This window comes from Amphibalanus amphitrite, unplaced genomic scaffold (genome assembly GCF_019059575.1).
Source record: "Amphibalanus amphitrite isolate SeventyFive unplaced genomic scaffold, NRLGWU_Aamphi_draft 001202F_arrow, whole genome shotgun sequence".
In the NCBI taxonomy this organism is placed as follows: Eukaryota; Metazoa; Arthropoda; class Thecostraca; order Balanomorpha; family Balanidae; genus Amphibalanus; species Amphibalanus amphitrite.
In genome coordinates this window covers 192,288-210,409 of record NW_024882696.1, presented here as the reverse complement: position 1 = coordinate 210,409, position 18,122 = coordinate 192,288, and positions in this window count along the sequence as shown.

The window sequence follows — 18,122 nt, the reverse complement described above, 5'->3', positions numbered from 1 at the left end:
ACTTTTACACCCACCTATATGCATGGGAGCAGCACCATATTACATGTTTGAACGTTTGAATCCATAAAAAGACTGCAAACGCGCGGCTAATGCAAGCCGACATACGCTGAATCGCGATTCCGGGAAAACATGGTCTCGAAAAATAGGTCACATTCACAGGTAAAATGGCGTTACTCATTTCAGCCAGGGTCATAAAATATTGAGAGTACCTATGTATGTGTAAAATAAATTAACTCGAGGGTACTTAAAGTTTCGTCGCGATCAGCCGCTTTTTGTGCGAGCTATTTGCAAGAAACGCGGGGGATCCATCCGACCCCCGTACAAGTACGAGGGCACACGATATAATGTACCTATTTATGAAAACGCCGACAGATTATCAAAAGGACATGACCTAATTTTAATGATTCCTTATGAAATGCAATGCATCCTTAAACTTCATTTCCCAACTGTGTCCCTTCAATGCAACATTTTTCGCTTCTCGGTCTTCTGTAACAGCTCATTTTCTCGCTCGCCCGGAGGGAGAGGGAGAGAGGATCTCGACGCGTCGTCGGGAGCGAGGCTCCGAACTCTTGAGGGGTAGCTCGGAGCGTCTGTAGCGTCACAGACGTACCACGACATTTGACATTTGCACCGATTGGCTTTCGGCCGGTTCTAAGCAGCAGACCAGTTGTTGGCATGCATTCGATTCCGGTTCCGAACGTGGCGGAACCGCGGACAGCTGAAGTCATTAGCCAGTCTGATACAGGGGGAATCCGGCTTCCGAAACCACACGGCGATATATCTTCAGCTTTTTTCCTTCAGGTATACATCACACTGCAACCCCTGGTGATTATACTTATACGAGTGGAGCACACGTAGCGCTGCGGCGATTGCGACCGTGTTCACATCAGAGTTGTTGATGTTTTGGATTGGAATATAGGAATGTATGAGGTCAAAAGGTGAACACGTGACTTGCATAATTGACTACTGTGGGCAACACCCCATGTCAACCACTGAGACACCAATGTGCATCAACGGACTTTTATGCCTACGATTCGCCCAATCGCACCTATGAATGTAGGCATGCACCTGCACTGCATTGCATGTTGTATTATATAATGTATTTATGAGAGCGCCAACAGATTATGTAACATGACATCATTTAGGTAGGTATATGCAGTCATAACTAAAAAATAGTAAAAATGCATATGCACATGAGTTGTCTCAGTCCATCACGTAAGAGAGTTAAAAAAAAAACGAAAATGAGTCAGAAACGCCTCACTCGTCTCACGTCTGGAGAGGTCGGAAATGGAATAGGCAACATATTCGTATCTATATGCAGGGCGTTAATTACTGAAGCAGCCGACAACTAACTTGCTGAAAACATATTTCTTATTGCATCGAATAAAGAAGTTCAGGTTCCAGATAGATAAGTACCTATTTGGGTTGGCTGGGGTAAGACAAATGATCATCTTTACGTTCCAGACTCAGTATTTTTCTTTTCTTGGCTTTTCTTTTCTATTTTTTCTTTTCTTTTCTTTTCTTTTCTTTTTTTTCTTTTCTTTTCTTTTCTTTTCTTTTCTTTTCTTTTCTCTTCTTTTCTTTTTGGAAAGTTAAAGGGCCTGGAGGCTCCTGGATGCCATTCAAATTTGTATGACGTAACCCATTACCTAGGTTTGTTTGAATAATGGGCCAGAAATATGTGGTTCCCGTAGTTTTTTAGGCACGCCGTCTAAATCGTGAGGACTGCAAATTGGGCGTTTTGTCCCACCCATGAGTCATAACGCCCATCTGACTGGGACATAACGCCTGCAGTCCCGAACGTTTTATCCCACTGACGATACTCTGACAAACCAATACAGCATTATCTCTTTCTAATTTCATTTTACTTCAAATACAAATAACCCTCGCCCGTATTGGTGTTTTGCCAGCGGCGAACGTATCAAACGTATCAAACGTATCAACCCCCGTATCAACCCCCCTTAACGTATCAACGTATCAACCCCCCTTGCCGTTTCGCCCCTGATCGAGATAGAGCTTCGCAGAAAAAAACGAGCTTTTGCCCGTGACGAGAGGAATCCGATGATACCCAGTTTTAAGGTCCTAGGTTATTGGTTGACCTTCCATGTCAGGTCAATGACCAAAAAAGTCGGGAAAATCGGGACCTGAAAACAACGTAAAGGGTGGCTCCCATGAGGTTTTTCGAGGTGCTGCTCACGAATATCATGTAAGTTTTGATGACAGATAATGTCTTCATGCATTTAAGCCAGGTCGGGTCAGGTCAACCAGTAGGGATTTGCCGGGTATTCGTAGTAGGTGTCAACTGTCAACCGCTTCTCACAGAGCTTCGCAACATGTTACGAATCCTCGAAAACTACTTCGTTAATGTTCAAATGGTTGCTTAATTCGAATTCATATCCAAAAAGTAGCCTAGAAACATGTACAACTCGAAAAGTGAATTGAGGTCAGCAAAGATCAATGATCTGACCTGACCTTCAGGTGACCTTGACACCCTTCCTAATGCATGGGAGTGATATCATATCCCCTGTTTGAACGCTCGCTTGAAACCGCGAAAAGACTGCAAACGCGCGGCTAATGCGAGCCGGCATACGCCGAATCGATTTCGGCCAAACATGGTCTCGAAACGTAGGTCAGAGGTCAAAGGTCATTAGGGTCAGAGTCATGCTATTTTTAGGGTAGGTGTAAAATTGATTAACGCGAGGGTACTGAAAGTTTCGTCGCGATTTTTACGCGAGTTATTTGCGAAAAACCGAGGGGCTGTTCGACGCCGCCCCCCCCCCCCTTTAGGGGAAGTTGGGGGAATGCCGAATACTTTTTTTCTGACGCCCGTAGCACGCAAGGTAGACAACATAAGCTATTCTTGTTGGCGTCATTCGAGAGGTTAGTCTTTTGCCTTTCAAACATACCAGGCGCATTTGATGAATTCGCATACCGTTAAGCGCACAAACTAAAAATATCAAAGAAGTGACTTTTTCGGCGTTGCCCCGGACTGCGGGGAAAGCCGAAAATGGGAGAAATGATCTACGGGGAATGCCGACATTGATGTTTTGCCACTTTATCTCAAACTTTATCCAGAATTTATCAAAGCTGACACGCGTTTTAAGAGCTTGAGGACGCTTGGTGCACACTGGAAGTTATAGGTAGTTGTGTGATATAATAAGAAAATGCCAGGTAAATAATTCCTTATAGGTAACAGGCCGTTGTGTCGGTTGAAAGTCTATTTTGTGTGACTAAAAATTCGCGTTGCTATTCTACAGCAGTAAAGTCCACGTAGCGTGCTTTAACGTGCGTAATTGCACGTTTTCGGCATTACCCCAGCCAGCCATACTTTCATTTGCAGGCCCATAACTTTTCAACGTGCCGTATAAATTTCAAATAGGCAGCACACTTATGCAAACACATGCTGAAGATTACGTGACCGAATTGGCCAGACAAACGGTAGCATAATGAGTAAGAAATGCAGCTTCAAAAGCGCATGTAGTACAAGGAACGCGTACCTTGAAAACGCTCTTGGCGCCCTCACAGCCGAAGTATTTCGAATGACGACTCGTAACAAACATGCGATAATTGTAGTCACTTAAGCTTCAGAGCATCACTGACAGGTGGCATCCATGTCTTACGGTTTTCGAAATATCTCGAATTTCGGCTTTGCCCCAACTCCGGCATTGCCCCAACTTCCCCTACGGGCGAGGGTTAAGCGCTGCTGTCAAAATACAAACTAATGATTATATAAAAGCGAACATAATATGACATGTCACAAAAAAGTAGTTACGAACTCATTTTGATAATATGAAATTCGTAATAAGGTCCTCGGGAAAACGCATAGCATAGAAGCCTCAGGCCCTCACGGTTTTAACCCTCGCCGGCACAGGCCATTTTGAGTCCTTCGACGGCACAAGGGGGGGTTGGTACGACCCCGCCCCCCCTCGCGTTTGGCCCCTGATCGAGCTAGAGCTTCGCGGAAAAAACGAGCGCGTTGCCCGTCACGAGAGGAAGCCGATGATACCCAATTTTAAGGTCCTAGGTCATCGGGTGACCTTCCATGTCAGGTCAATGACCCGAAAACCGGGAAAATCGGGACCTGTTAGAAAGTCGTAAAGTGTGGCTGCTATGTGGTTTTCCGGGGTGCTGATCACGAATATCGTGTTAGTTTTGATCAGAGATGATGTCTTTAAGCATTTAGACCAGGTCAGGTCAGGTCAGGTCAGGTCAACCGGTAGGGGTTGTGACGGGTATTCGTAATACGTGTCAACCGCCTCGGACAGCTTCGTAACATGTTACGAAGGCACCAAAACTACTTCGTAAATGTGCAAATGGTTGCTAAATTCGAACTCAGCTCCAAAAACTAGCCTAGAAACATGTAAAACTCGAAAAAGTGAACCGAGGTCACCCGAGGTCACCAAAGGTCAATGACCTGACCTGACCTTCAGGTGACCTTGACACCCACCCTAATGCATGGGAGCAACATCCAATCACATGTTTGAACGTTTGAAACCACGAAAAGCTTGCAAACGCGCGGCTAATGCGAGCCGACATGCGCCGAACCGCGATTTCGGCCAAACATGGTCACAGAAAAGAGGTCACAGGTCAAAGGTCATTGGGGTCAGGGTCATGAAGTTTTCAGGGTAGGTGTAAAATTGATCAATGCGAGGGTACTGAAAGTTTCGTCGCGATCGGCCGCTTTTTACGCGAGTTATTCGCGAAAAACCTTAGGGGGGGTTGCATCAACCCCCCTGTGCCGGCGAGGGTTAAGAAGTTCTAGCAGTTCCCGATGTTCCCGAATTTCAGGTCATTGAAATGACCTAAAAAGTCAACCTGCAATGACCCCAGGCGTTGAGATGGGTCCCTCTCATCACGGCAACACGCTAGGCTTTCTTTTCGAAGCTCTAGCTGGACCAGGGGCCAAACGGCAGGGGGAGTCGATCAAAGAAATCCCGAAGCCGAAACGAGACAAAAAAAACGAAAGACGAGATAAAGCCGATGACACTCAAGTGTAAGGTCCTAGGTCACTGGTTGACCTACCAGATCAGGGCAATGACCCAAGCATCATTTCACACGTTGACACGTTTAGTTATAAGCACAACTCTGGAAACGCACCGATGATGTGCGCTGACATACGTCGAGTCGCTTTACTGGACTGACGTACAAAGTTTCGAGAAACATATCACTGTTCAAATGACATTTGGGTCAGGTTCATAACAATCAGGGTACTTCGTTAACTACATAGTTTAGCGCGAGGGCACTGGAAGTTTTATTGCAGTCCGCTGCTATTTCACCTAACTTCCAGAGGGTATCCGCCCCTCCCCTCTCCCATAAGGTCAAGGGCTTAGAAAGAAATTACCTACATCGTTTGACCGTTAACGTTTTAGTTTATATAACACTCTCTTAAAAGTTAAAATGCATGACCATTGATTTTATCATTGTATTAGTGAATTCGGGCCTAATGAGTGTATGAGTGCGTTCGTGGTCTGGTGAGCTGACTTCATGCAACAATAACGCTCCTATGCCATCCTTATCGGGCGCTAGTAACTAATATGCATTCACGAAAATACCATAAACAGCCCCCTCGCACCGTCCTGAAAATATTGCCCCTTCCCCTCCCCCTCCCCACCCTCCCCCAGTTCAAACCGGCTCATTCCTCAAGATCAGATAAATGTCCAGGGCTGACAGCGTACAGCTTGGGGGGGAGGGGTGGACCGGGGGGGCGGGGGTCAATCAAGCCGTTGACCGATCATGGTCGGTTATTGACACCGCCTCTCATGGCTCCTCGTCAGTGCAAAACAGGTTTATCTGGCCAACACGGAGAATATATGTATGTGACCGCTTTGACGGTATAAAAGATCGCCCTCAGCAGCAGCGACGGCATATAGTGTCCACGGACTGCCGCGGGTGGAGCCTGGAGAAGCGTGGAAACCGTCTCATAACCGGGCATATGCAGATCACAGGAGGGGTCTGCTGAGTTTAATGGAGTGGATCATCAGAAGGTGCCAGTGAATCAGCTGAGGGCGCTGGTAGATTATCTGAGGGAGTCGGTAAATCAGCTGAGGGCGTCGGTGGATCTCCAGGGCACCAGTGGATCTCAAGGAGGCCAGTTGATCTCCAGGTCGTCAGTGAATTACCAAAGTGGACGTTGCTTGGTTCCCGGAATATATGTAAGAATACCAGCTTCTGCGGATACGAGAGCCGAATGACATTGAACGCAAGATGAAGACGGTTTTATTGATGGTAAGACGAGAGGCCGTAAAAATAATAATCCGAAGCAGGCATGGAGATTGTGATAAGATTTTTTAGCTTTAGGGGCGTTCCACGACAAATCGACAAGTGCCCTGCACCCTCATATTTTATTTTTTGCTTAAAATTGGTCTAATGGGTTGTGATGGGCGGGGAAGCCAGCTGTGGCAAGGATTTTTTTCTTCGAACAACGGTTTCCGAGATATAGCCTTGGGCAATTCCTGGATGTCGCGCTGCAGCCCTATGTTTGGCCGCCTATAACTCAAAAACTATTGGTTTTCTACGATAAAAACTTTATATGGTTCAACTCACAATCAGCCAACAAACATTTTGGCTATCTCGGATTTTCAATTTTTGAAAATTTTGATCACGTGACCTCTTGACCTATTTTTCGAAGAGTGACCTTGATATTTTCCCCACTGAAAGTTGCAATTTTGTCTGATGACGATTAAAGCCTTATCAATTGTCATTCATATGCGAAAATAAAAAAAGTGGATATCGCCCGGCGTTGGCCTCAGGTCAGGTCATTTTCATGACCTGTCCATTATTACGAGCGGGAGCGACAGCGAGATCTCGAGAATAAAGCAAGATAGCGACAAGCGGTAAACGGTGCAAGGTACAAATGGATAAGGTCTATAATTTTTACTGAGGTCATTTTCAGGTCAGGTCAAAGATGACGTCACAGGAGCAAAAAGGAAGTCAAAATTGCGGCACTATATATATGTTACGGCCCGTTTGAAAACCCGGCCCGTATTAATGCTGCCCGGCCCGCATTAATACTGACCGGAGACCTGGCCCGTATTAATACGGGCCGGTCAGCATTAATGCGGGCCGCCTTGCCGGTCTGTATTAATGCGGCCGATTTAGGTGGGCAGTATTAATGCTGCCCACCTTTTATTTCAAAACTTATCCGTCTGCTGCAAAATCAATTACATTAGCATGTCTTTATAGACGGCGGCTTACTGATAAAAGTTGAACGCCATGTGTAAATATTCGCCAACCCCGCCTCGAACCCACAACCATTCGATTACAAGACCGGAACATATACCCCGAGACTAGCGGACAGATCGAAAGGCAGTGAATTGGGCAAGCAGTTCAAACTAGTGCTCGGCAATGATATGGAACAAAACGTGCTCGAGAAAATAGATGCTATTATACGTGATTAACCGCGCCCCGCTGGGGGGGGGGCAGAATCTGCCCCCCCTCCCGTTTTTCGCCAATAACTTCTAAACGCGTTACGCCAGCAACATCAAACTTTCGGTACCTTATCATACATCAATTTGACACGTTCCCTGAAAATTTGAGCGACCTCCGTCGGAAAATTGTTGAGAAATTGACGTTTTAGTGACGTCATGTTCGCCATTTTTGCCTCAAAAACAGCAAAATTTCAAACGCCGCTAACATCTTCATTTTTAAAAGAATCAAGACGTAACAAAAAAGGTTATGCGTGATTCCACTTTGTCTATCAAATGGCTATCTCGGTTTTTTGAAAATTTTGGATTTTGGCCCAATTTTTTTAAAAAACTGACTTTTTTGGGAAAATAATTATAAAATCCAAAATTTTGAGTGTATCGAAAAAACCGGGATATATGTCAGAGAAGTGGTCTATGTGCACCTACATAACAATTTTTAGAAGAATCGGCTAAAAAATGTGGGAGTTATTCAAAATTTTATGACGTCACGACACACAAAAATTTTGAAAAATGAATTTTTTGGAAGTTTTAGACCTCGTAGGGAAACAAAAATAGCACCATTCGATTCGACGTGACAAACTTTATCAGATAGACACTTTTTTAGGCCTTAAAAACCAACTTCAAAATTTGACCTCACTTGACCTGACCTTGACCTGACCTCGACCTGAAATTCATCCAGAGGTGGTCCATATCACTTATTGAGTGTGCCTATTGAATTCTATGAGTAAAGTGACCCATAAAACATTTGTTGCACATGCCCTTTACTATATTTTGTTTTTGGTGACCTGACCTGACCTGATGTGACCTTGACCTTGACCTTTGAATGACATTGTATGCAACGAATATTGTCTTGGTAGTCTAAGAACACGTTTTGGACAATCAGTCTCATTCCATTCTTCGGCAACTACGGTGCAAGGCCGATACTGTAGAAACTTGCATTTTGTACCCTTGGCCTGACCTTGACCTGACCTCTGACCTACTTAAGCAAACAAATTTGAGCTCTTAAGATCCGCCTTGTTGAGAGCTTTCGATTGCCGTTTTCCCCGTCTTTCTACGACCATCGGTTCGGAAGTTAGACAGGGGGGGGCAGAATCTGCCCCCCCCCCCAGCAGGGCGCGTATGGCTGAATAGCCCAGCGGGGCGCGGGTTAACCCGCGCACCGACGGGGAGCGGATATCCGCCCCCCCCCTGAGGTTTTTTCGCGAATAGCGGGAAAACCGCGGCGCAAATTTGGTATGACTATTCCCTTATCAATTTTACACATGGTGTGCAAGTTTGAACCTCCTACCTTTCAAGGTCAGGTCACCAGGTCACTTTGAATGACCCAACCTCAAGTCACTTTTTTGCAACTTTGTCACCGTGCCAGAGCTACAGTAGATGTCGGAGGCCTTTGAAAGTCGCAGGATGTTATTAGGTCATTAGTAGCTACAATTTGTATATCTCGGAATTTTGATATCGGTGACCTAAGGTCAGGTCAATTTCGCGACCTCCCCATTATAAGTCAATGGGGGAAAAATCAACTCCCTGTTTTTACCACTAAAACGGGTCGGAATGGCCCCATATACCATACATGACTTCATATACGATCAACCTTCACTACCTTGAGGTCTGTTTTGCTGTTGGGCAGCTGTGAGGTCATGTGACGTCATCAAAGGTCACCAAAGGTTTTTGGCCAATAACTCCGTACAGGAACAAGATACAGACGCGTGGATGGTCTCATTGTGTTCAGCTCGTCAAGACGCATCGAATGATATACATGATGACCTCGAGGTCACGTGACCTGAGGTCAACCTTTGACCTTGACCTTTCGAGGTCAACATATATATCATTTGATGCGGATTGACGAGAGGATCACGATGATGCCCTTAGTTTGTTCCTATCTTGACTAATTCGAAAGTTATTCGAGAAAAACTCTCCATATTTAGCGCTGCCATTTTGACTTTTTCGACCCCTGTGACGTCATCTTTGACCTGATCTGAAAATGACCTTAGTAAAAATTGTAGATCTTGACCGTGCGTATCCGATGCCGTTTACCGCTTGTCGCTATCTTGCTTCGTTCTCGAGATCTCAGGGGGGGCGGTCATCCGCCCCCCCCCCCCCCGTCGGTACTAAGTTGGCGCAGACCCCCGTCGGTGCGCGGGTTAAAATAGTTCAAAACACCATTTAGAGAAAACAAACGAGGGTTTATCATAATTTTGTAGAGACAACCAGCAATATTCATCTAGACGTTGCCCAGGGTAATAAGAGCAGGTCTAACACATCGCCCAAGGTCACCTCAGGGAGTGCCGACACTGCCGCGCGCCCATTTCTTCCATTACCGCTGGAGGACCGACAGTGAATATCAGCGTATCACGCATCTGTTTCATTATCTGATCTTAATAACTAGTGATCATAAAGAGTATGGCAACTTCATTTTGAAAATGTCATAATTCGAGGACTTTAGCACTGATTTCCACTTAACCCTCGCACTTATAGGGGGGGGGTCGAACGGACCCCCCCTCGTTTTTTTTTGCGAATAACTCGCGTAAAAACGGCCGATCGCGACGAAACTTTCAGTACCCTCGAGTTATTCAATTTTACACCTGCTCTAAAATTTCATGACCCTGACCCAAATGACCTTTGACCTGTGACCTGATCCTCGAGACCATGTTTGGCCGGAATCGCAATTCAGCGTATGTTGGCTCATATTATCTGCGTGTTTCTAGTCTTGTTGTGGTTTTAAACACTGGAACATGTAAAATGATGTTGTACCAATGCATTATGGTGGGTGTCAAGGTCATGTATGGTGTAAGTAAGGTCAAGGTATGGTGGGTCTATACGCTGAAGATACCACGAAACAAACATTTACTAGCCAACAGTCAAAAAGTATAAAAGACATTTAACCCTCGCATGTGTGCGGCGTTTGCCAGCTTCTAATGTGTAGGGGGGGGGGTCGGTTGGACCCCCCCCCTTGCCGTTTGGCCCCTGATCGAGCTAGAGCTTCGCGGAAAAAACAAGCGTGTTGCCCGTGACGAGAGGAAGCCGATGATACCCAATTTTAAGGTCCTAGGTCATTGGTTGACCTTCCAGGTCAGGTCAATGACCCAAAGTCGGGAAAATCGGGACCTTTTAGAAAGTCGTAAAGTGTGGCTGCTAAGGGGTTTTTCGGGGTGCTGATCACGAATATCGTGTTAGTTTTGATCACAGATGATGTCTTGAAGCATTTAGACCAGGTCGGGTCAGGTCAGGTCAGGTCAACCAGTAGGCGTCGTGACGGGTATTCGTAGTACGTGTCAACCGCCTCTGACAGCTTCGTAACATGTTACGAAGTCACCAAAACTACTTAGTAAATGTTCAAATGGTTGCTAAATTCGAATTCAGCTCCAAAAACTAGCCTAGAAACATGTAAAACTCGAAAAAGTGACCCGAGGTCACCCGAGGTCACCAAAGGTCAATGACCTGACCTGACCTTCAGGTGACCTTGACACACACGGGAGTAACATCAAATCACATGTTTGAACGTTTGAAACCACGAAAAGCTTGCAAACACGCGGCTAGTGCGAGCCGACGTACGCGAAATCGCGATTCCGGCCAAACATGGTCTCGGAAAAGAGGTCACAGGTCAAAGGTCATTTGGGTCAGGGTCATGAAATTTTCAGGGTAGGTGTAAAATTGATCAATGCGAGGGTACTGAAAGTTTCGTCGCGATCGGCCGCTTTTTACGCGAGTTATTCGCGAAAAACCATGGGGGGGGGGTCCATCCGACCCCCCCCTACACATGCGAGGGTTAAGACCACTGCAAGCCTACGCAGCATTTGCTAAGACATGGAATAGAGACTAGTTGGCTAGTTTTGATATGGCCCGAGTTTTCATATGGCCGTGAGGAAAAAAGTGGGCTGTATTAATACTGCCCGGCCCGTATTAATGCTGACCGCCAGGCGGCCCGCATTAATGCTGACCGGGGGCCGTATTAATACGGGCCAGGTCTCCGGTCAGTATTAATGCGGGCCGGGCAGCATTAATACGGGCCGGGTTTTCAAACGGGCCGTAACATATATATGAAGTTTTTCTCGAATAACTTGCAAGGTATCCCAGCTAGGAACAAACTAATATCACCATCGTGATCCTCTCGTCGATCCGCATCGAAACATATGTATGTTGACCTCGAAAGGTCGAAAGGTCACAAGTTAACCTTAGGTCACGTGACCTAAGGTCAACTTTTGACCTTTCGACCTTTCGAGGTCAACATACATATGTTTCGATGCGGATCGACGAGAGGATCACGATGGTGCTATTAGTTTGTTCCTAGCTGGGATACCTTGAAAGTTATTCGAGAAAAACTTCATATATATGTAGTACCGCAATTTTGACTTCCTTTTTGCTCCTGTGACGTCATCTTTGACCTGACCTGAAAATGACCTCAGTAAAAACTATAGACCTTATCCATTTGTACCCTGCACCGTTTACCGCTTGTCGCTATCTTGCTTTATTCTCGAGATCTCGCTGTCGCTCCCGCTCGTCACGTGACCTGAGGTCAACTTTTGACCTTCCGACCTTTCGAGGTCAACATACATATGTTTCGATGCGGATCGACGAGAGGATCACGATGGTGCTATTAGTTTGTTCCTAGCTGGGATACCTTGAAAGTTATTCTAGAAAAACTTCATATATATGTAGTGCCGCAATTTTGACTTCCTTTTTGCTCCTGTGACGTCATTTTTGACCTGACCTGAAAATGACCTTTGTAAAAATTATAGACCTTATCCATTTGTACCCTGCACCGTTTACCGCTTGTCGCTATCTTGCTTTATTCTCGAGATCTCGCTGTCGCTCCCGCTCGTAATAATGGACAGGTCATAAAAATGACCTGACCTGAGGTCAACGCAGGGCGATATCCACTTTTTTATTTTCGCATATGAATGACAATTGATAAGGCTTTAATCGTCATCAGACAAAATTGCAACTTTCAGTGGGGAAAATATCAAGGTCACTCTTCGAAAAATAGGTCAAAAGGCCACGTGATCAAAATTTTCAAAATTGAAAATCCGAGATAGCCAAAATGTTTGTTGGCTGATTGTGAGTTGAACCATATAAAGTTTTTATCGTAGAAAACCAATAGTTTCTGAGTTATAGGCCGCCAAACATAGGGCTGCAGCGCGACCTGCTGGAATTGCCCGAGGCTATATCTCGGAAACCGTTGTTCGAAGAAAAAAATCCTTGCCACAGCTGGCTTCCCCGCCCATCACAACCCCTTACACCAATTTTTAACGAAAAATAAAATATGAGGGTGCAAATTTAATTTTTTATTTGTCGATTTGTCGTGGAACGCCCCTTTAGCCTAGACTTTTTAGCTTTATTAACCCTCGCCCGTAAACGGCGATCTGCCACCTTCGCCCATGCAGGGGGGGGGGGGGGTGCGACCCCCCCTTGGCGTTTGAAAACGGAGCGTCGTAGAGCTTAGCGGAAAAGACCAACGGATTGCTCTCGCCGAGATCTCGCGATTGGTGGTATATTTTTTGGTCCTAGGTCAACATTTGACCTACTTTTGACCGGTCAAAGGTCAAATTTTCGGAAAAATAGACTTTTTTCAACTTTCGGCGGCGATTGCGGCAAAACGGTGGGAGATATCGACTTGAAACCTTCACTATCGTGTTCCTTGATTATCTATCGTTTGGTATGTATTTCGTTTCCCTAGCTCTAAAAATGGCGCGTCGGGAGCGCCGGAAGTCGGCAAGGTCACAGTCGGCGGCAGAAATTCGAAAAATCAAAATTTAAATTTTTGAAATCTGATTGTATTTTTGGATTTGGGAGGTCCATTTGCTCCCTATAGAAGCTAATATTGCTGCATATTCCCATTGAGGTGACAAGAATTAGCAAAATAGTGGTTCGGGCGCTTTTCAAAAATAGTACCGGACGCTGTTCCTCTTGTGACGTCATAGCTCCGTGACCTGACCTGACCCGGTCAAGTTTTTTATACCATATGATAGCCAATACTTGCCCCAACATGCATGGGAAGTTTCATCACGATCCATCAACCGATCTCCGTACCACCGGCAGGAAACCTCGGGCGTTGGCACTCAGTTTGTGAAAATCCGGCCGGAGGCTGTTCCCTTTGTGACGTCATAACTCCGTGACCTGACATGACCCGGTCAAATTTTTTTTATCAAAAGATGCGCAAGGTTTGCCCCATAAGGTACCCAAAATATTGCGGCGCTGCGCGCCGCCGTTTTTGCACTATTTCCGAAAAACCTCAGGGGGGGGGGGTTGCACCAACCAACCCCCTACATGGGCGAGGGTTAAAATGGCAAATCATTTTATCCTTGAATCAACTCTATGTAGATTTCCAACGTTTGGTACCTCATTTCGTTCGTTATGCTTTCCCAAATTGACTGAACCTTCGATTAACACGCGCCCCACTGGGGTCTGCGTATAACACGCCCTACTGGGGGGGGGGCTCTCCATAGCCCCCCCCCTCTCCTAACTCCAAAACTACTCGGCCGATCGTCAAAATTCAAACGGCGTCTGATAGCTTAGGAAAAACTGTCGAGCGATACCTAATTTCATTGACCTCGAGGTCACCGATGACGTCACAGGTCAAGTCAACGTAAAAATTATTAGCATTTTGGCTTGTTCACATTTTGGGCTCTGGCCGCCGTCTTAGAAGTCAGATCAGGCTCATTTTTGGATTATGTACACACTCGTGAACAGATGTTTTAGATACCCTGAGGGTACCAAACTTGTACTTTGATTTTCAGGTCAGGGTCAGGTCATCACAGGTCACGGAAATATTATATCATGCTTCGGTCACGTGACACATGTTTTATGGTCCATTTAGGCCATATATTTCGAATTGGATGTCGTTTGTGTCATTCGAGGTCATTTTGAGCTGAATTTAGCTTAGGTCAGGTCACTTTCAGTCAAAAAAGGTCAAATTTTGAAGTTAAAAATGTTCAACAAAAAAGTTGTCTGTTTGATGCAGTTTGAGCTCAGGAACACGATGGTGCTATTTATATTGGTGTACGATGTCAAATACGTACTGAAAATGGGTTTAATAAAAAATTGATAATTGTGAATTTTTTGCAATAATGCGTATAACTTGGCCATTTTTGAAGATATTTAGCTAAAACTTGCTACACTAAGTCATAAGCATGTGTTCTATCACATATATTCAGGTTTTTTGAAAAGTCAAAAAGTTTTTGAAAAAAAATGAAAATATAAATTTTGAATTCTATTATAATTATATATACTTTTCAGAATTTCAAAATTTTGAAAATCCGAGACAGCAGTTTGATAGCGTAGGCTATTCTAAGTCTTCTCATGCAAAGAAATTGGATCTAGCTTAAAAACTGAGCTCTTGGGAGTGATTGCCGTGGTTCAATGTTTTGCGTCGAAATCGGCCGAACATGACGTCACTGTGACGTCATTTCCGGTCGACCTATGGTAGCTACAAAGTTCATATTTTGATACAAGGTGTCAAATGGATGCAGTCGAAGGTACTGAAAGTTTGGCGTTGATACGTCAAGCGGTTTGGAAGTTATTGCAGAAAAACGGGAGGGGGGCTATGAATAGCCCCCCCCCCGTGGGGCGCGGGTTAAAGATGCTCCGCCCGTATCATCTTGTGGGATGTGGAGTACGGCTTATCACTTTAGTTCTGGCCTTGGCTCATGCTACTTGGGTAGGAGACTCTCTTTTTACCCTATCCAACTAAAAGACCACTTCTAAGCAACTGTGTCATAAGCAGCATTTTATCGTCGTTTCTATTTAACTCATTGATGCTAGAAAACCTGCTCTCTAACAAAATCAAATGAAATGTGAATCTCGCGCTCAGCTGGTTAAAAAAGATACACTTCTGTACGCAGCAATGATAATAATATGCTGATAAAATAAAGCTATTGAAATGATCAAGTGGTTCAATGTAAAAGGGACATGACCTGTGCCGAATTGATCTATTGCGTGCTCCCGCCACTAGATCGTTCGCCTATAGAGACGGTCGACGAGGAGAGTTACAGCAGCCGGGTCAGACATGTGTGTGAAGTGCCAACAATTAGTGGCCCTGGGTGGCATGACCTGACGATGGGAGCTCATCAGCCATCGATAGGCGTTATCACAAGTGTATTCGCGGCCATTGGGGCGACGTAAGAAAGGAAGAAAACAACTGGCCCCAAGAACTTTAAATTATCAGTTAGCATGCACCTTTTCCTTGATCTGTAGATAATTTACCATTAATTGCTAGAGAAAATTGCATTTAAAATCTTCCATCTATGCTTTTTTCATCGTTTGCACAATATGTTCTTTTATTAAGCTAGAAACACTTATTAGAAATAGTTCCTGCATCATCAAGAACAATAGGGAAGGCTTGAAGTGAATACAATAATCTAAACGGTGTTGTAATCTATGTGAAGACACTTCTAAAATTGTCTGTAGAAATATTGAAGGCAAAAGTTCAACTTTTTCACAAGACGGATGTCTATAAACCTATTCAACGTGTGACAACTCAGCCGGTATTTCGTCGCCTACAGCCCAGCTTTACCTAGTGACCGATAGAGGCGCTGCTATCGATGTCCGCCCGTGCCGCCTAACGTCGCCATGAGCGTGATGACGTCAGGCTACGGACCGATCTCGACATTTGAATTTTTTAGCTGCCTTGATCCGTCTTTATTCACGTATATCCGCACTTTGATGTGGGACCACGTCCGCACCGAAGTTTTGGCGAAGTTCTGGTACTATCTTGCTTCCCCTGCCTCTTTCAGTTGGTGCTGATATCCTGCTGTATTCAGCACCGCGCAACCCAGCAGCAGCAGCGACAGCGGACCCAGCATGGCTGCCACTGTGTCACCAAGCAGCAGTGTTTCACAGTGTCACCGCAGGGCGGCGCTGAGGTCTGCACGTTCGTGAATGGCACGGAGGGAGTGTGTTGCGACCAGTTCTATGGAGACAGCAGGTTAGTTTTCTGTAGTGGCGCCATGTCTTGGCTGTAAAAACGGTCATCTATTTCTATCTGATAAATGGTTGTGAATGGTGTCGCGATATGCATATCAAGCTCGAGTTAGTTTCGCTGTTTAGTCGTGCACTGGAAGACCGCCAGGTTTTACCAATAACTGAGACAGCATACTGAGTATACTATCCCACCATATAACTAGGTGTGATGCCAGTAGAGTCTAGACACATGTGCCTGATAAGACAGAGTCAGAGTTCCTCCGATTAACCATGCCATGGGCCTGTGTCCCGCAGTACCGTATGTCTCCCACCAGTTCTTTGCTGGCCGCTGGACTATCTCCAGCGCTGCGTCCTAGAAGACGGCTCCGACGGCACCACCTGCGCTCCATCCCACCGTCCCCCCGCACCAGTACGCCCCCTGTCCCCGCCCGGCCAATGGGTGCTGCGGGCTCCTCTGGGCTCCTTCTCTGCCGAGGCGGCGCTCCGGCGGTCAGCCAGCGCCTCAGCGCTACTGAGCGAGCTGGAGGAGCGTCTGTCGGCGGCGGCGCGCCGGCCCGGCCCCGAGGAGGCCGACCTGACCGAGCTAACGACGGCCGCCGGCGGCGACCCGGCCGTCCAGCAGGAGGTGGGCAGGATCGGCCTGCAGCGGCTCCACACCGTCCAGGCCGTCGGCAACCAGACCTCGCTGTGAGTACGAGTCCGTGATCAATGCGCGCGCTCATGATTCCTTTGCTGACATTTGACTTACCCCGCGTTCGATGTCTCTCGGACGACGAAGATTCTACGTCGTCCGGCCAATCCCGTCCAAGGTCAGCGGAGGCTCGGTTGCGGTTATGGAACGTGATTGGCCGGACGGCATAGAATCTTCGCCGTCCGAGAGACATCGAGCGCGGGGTTATTCTGTAAATACTTCTTGACTAACCCCGCGTTCGATGTCTCTCGGACGACGAAGATTCTACGCCGTCCGGTCAATCACGCTCCATGACCGCAGCCGAGCCCCCGTTGACCTTGTACGTGATTGGCCGGACGACGTACTAGAATAGAAGATTCTGGTAGAATCTTCGCCGTCCGAGAGACATCGAACGCGGGGTAAGTCAGCGATCGGGTAGTCCAGGTTACCGAGGGGACTGGGATGCCAGGGTTTGGCGAGCCCACCAAAGCTGGACACTATATGCCCCACTCAGCTGACGTCATCTAGGCTCTAGCTGCGTGACTGATCCCACTAAGTACATACAACATTCGCGAGAGAAGTCCGCGAGAAGAAAAGAAATTCGAGCGCTGGACTACTTGAACGAACCGAACTCACACCCTTGCGTCCGATGCTCTACCACTTAGCTACATATGTACAGGTCTCGCGGGTTTTAGCGGTAGGTTTTGCACCTAGAAAATTTAGTGTACTTCAGGCTATATCTTCGTCGTCTTAAGCTTTTAAGTGTTGAAGATGCGATCGACTTGTTGGGTAACAAGCCGGCCATGATCGTGTAAAATGGCTTCATCGTAGATCAATTAGTTTCTGAGAGTTATAACCGGAAATGTAAAAGTGCAAAACCTACCGCTTAATCTCGCGAGAGCCGTTCTTGACGGACAAACGACGCTGACGCTGGTTTTCCCTGCCAACAGGTCATTAGAGAAGCTCCCCACTGGATCAGAGACCGTTGATGATGCCCAGTACCGTATTCCGGGCTGCGTGCCGGCGACTGAGACCGACTGCGACAGATCAGCGGCCGCCTACCGGACTCTCGGGGGACACTGCACGAGCCTGAAGGTAGGCTCGGCCCCAGA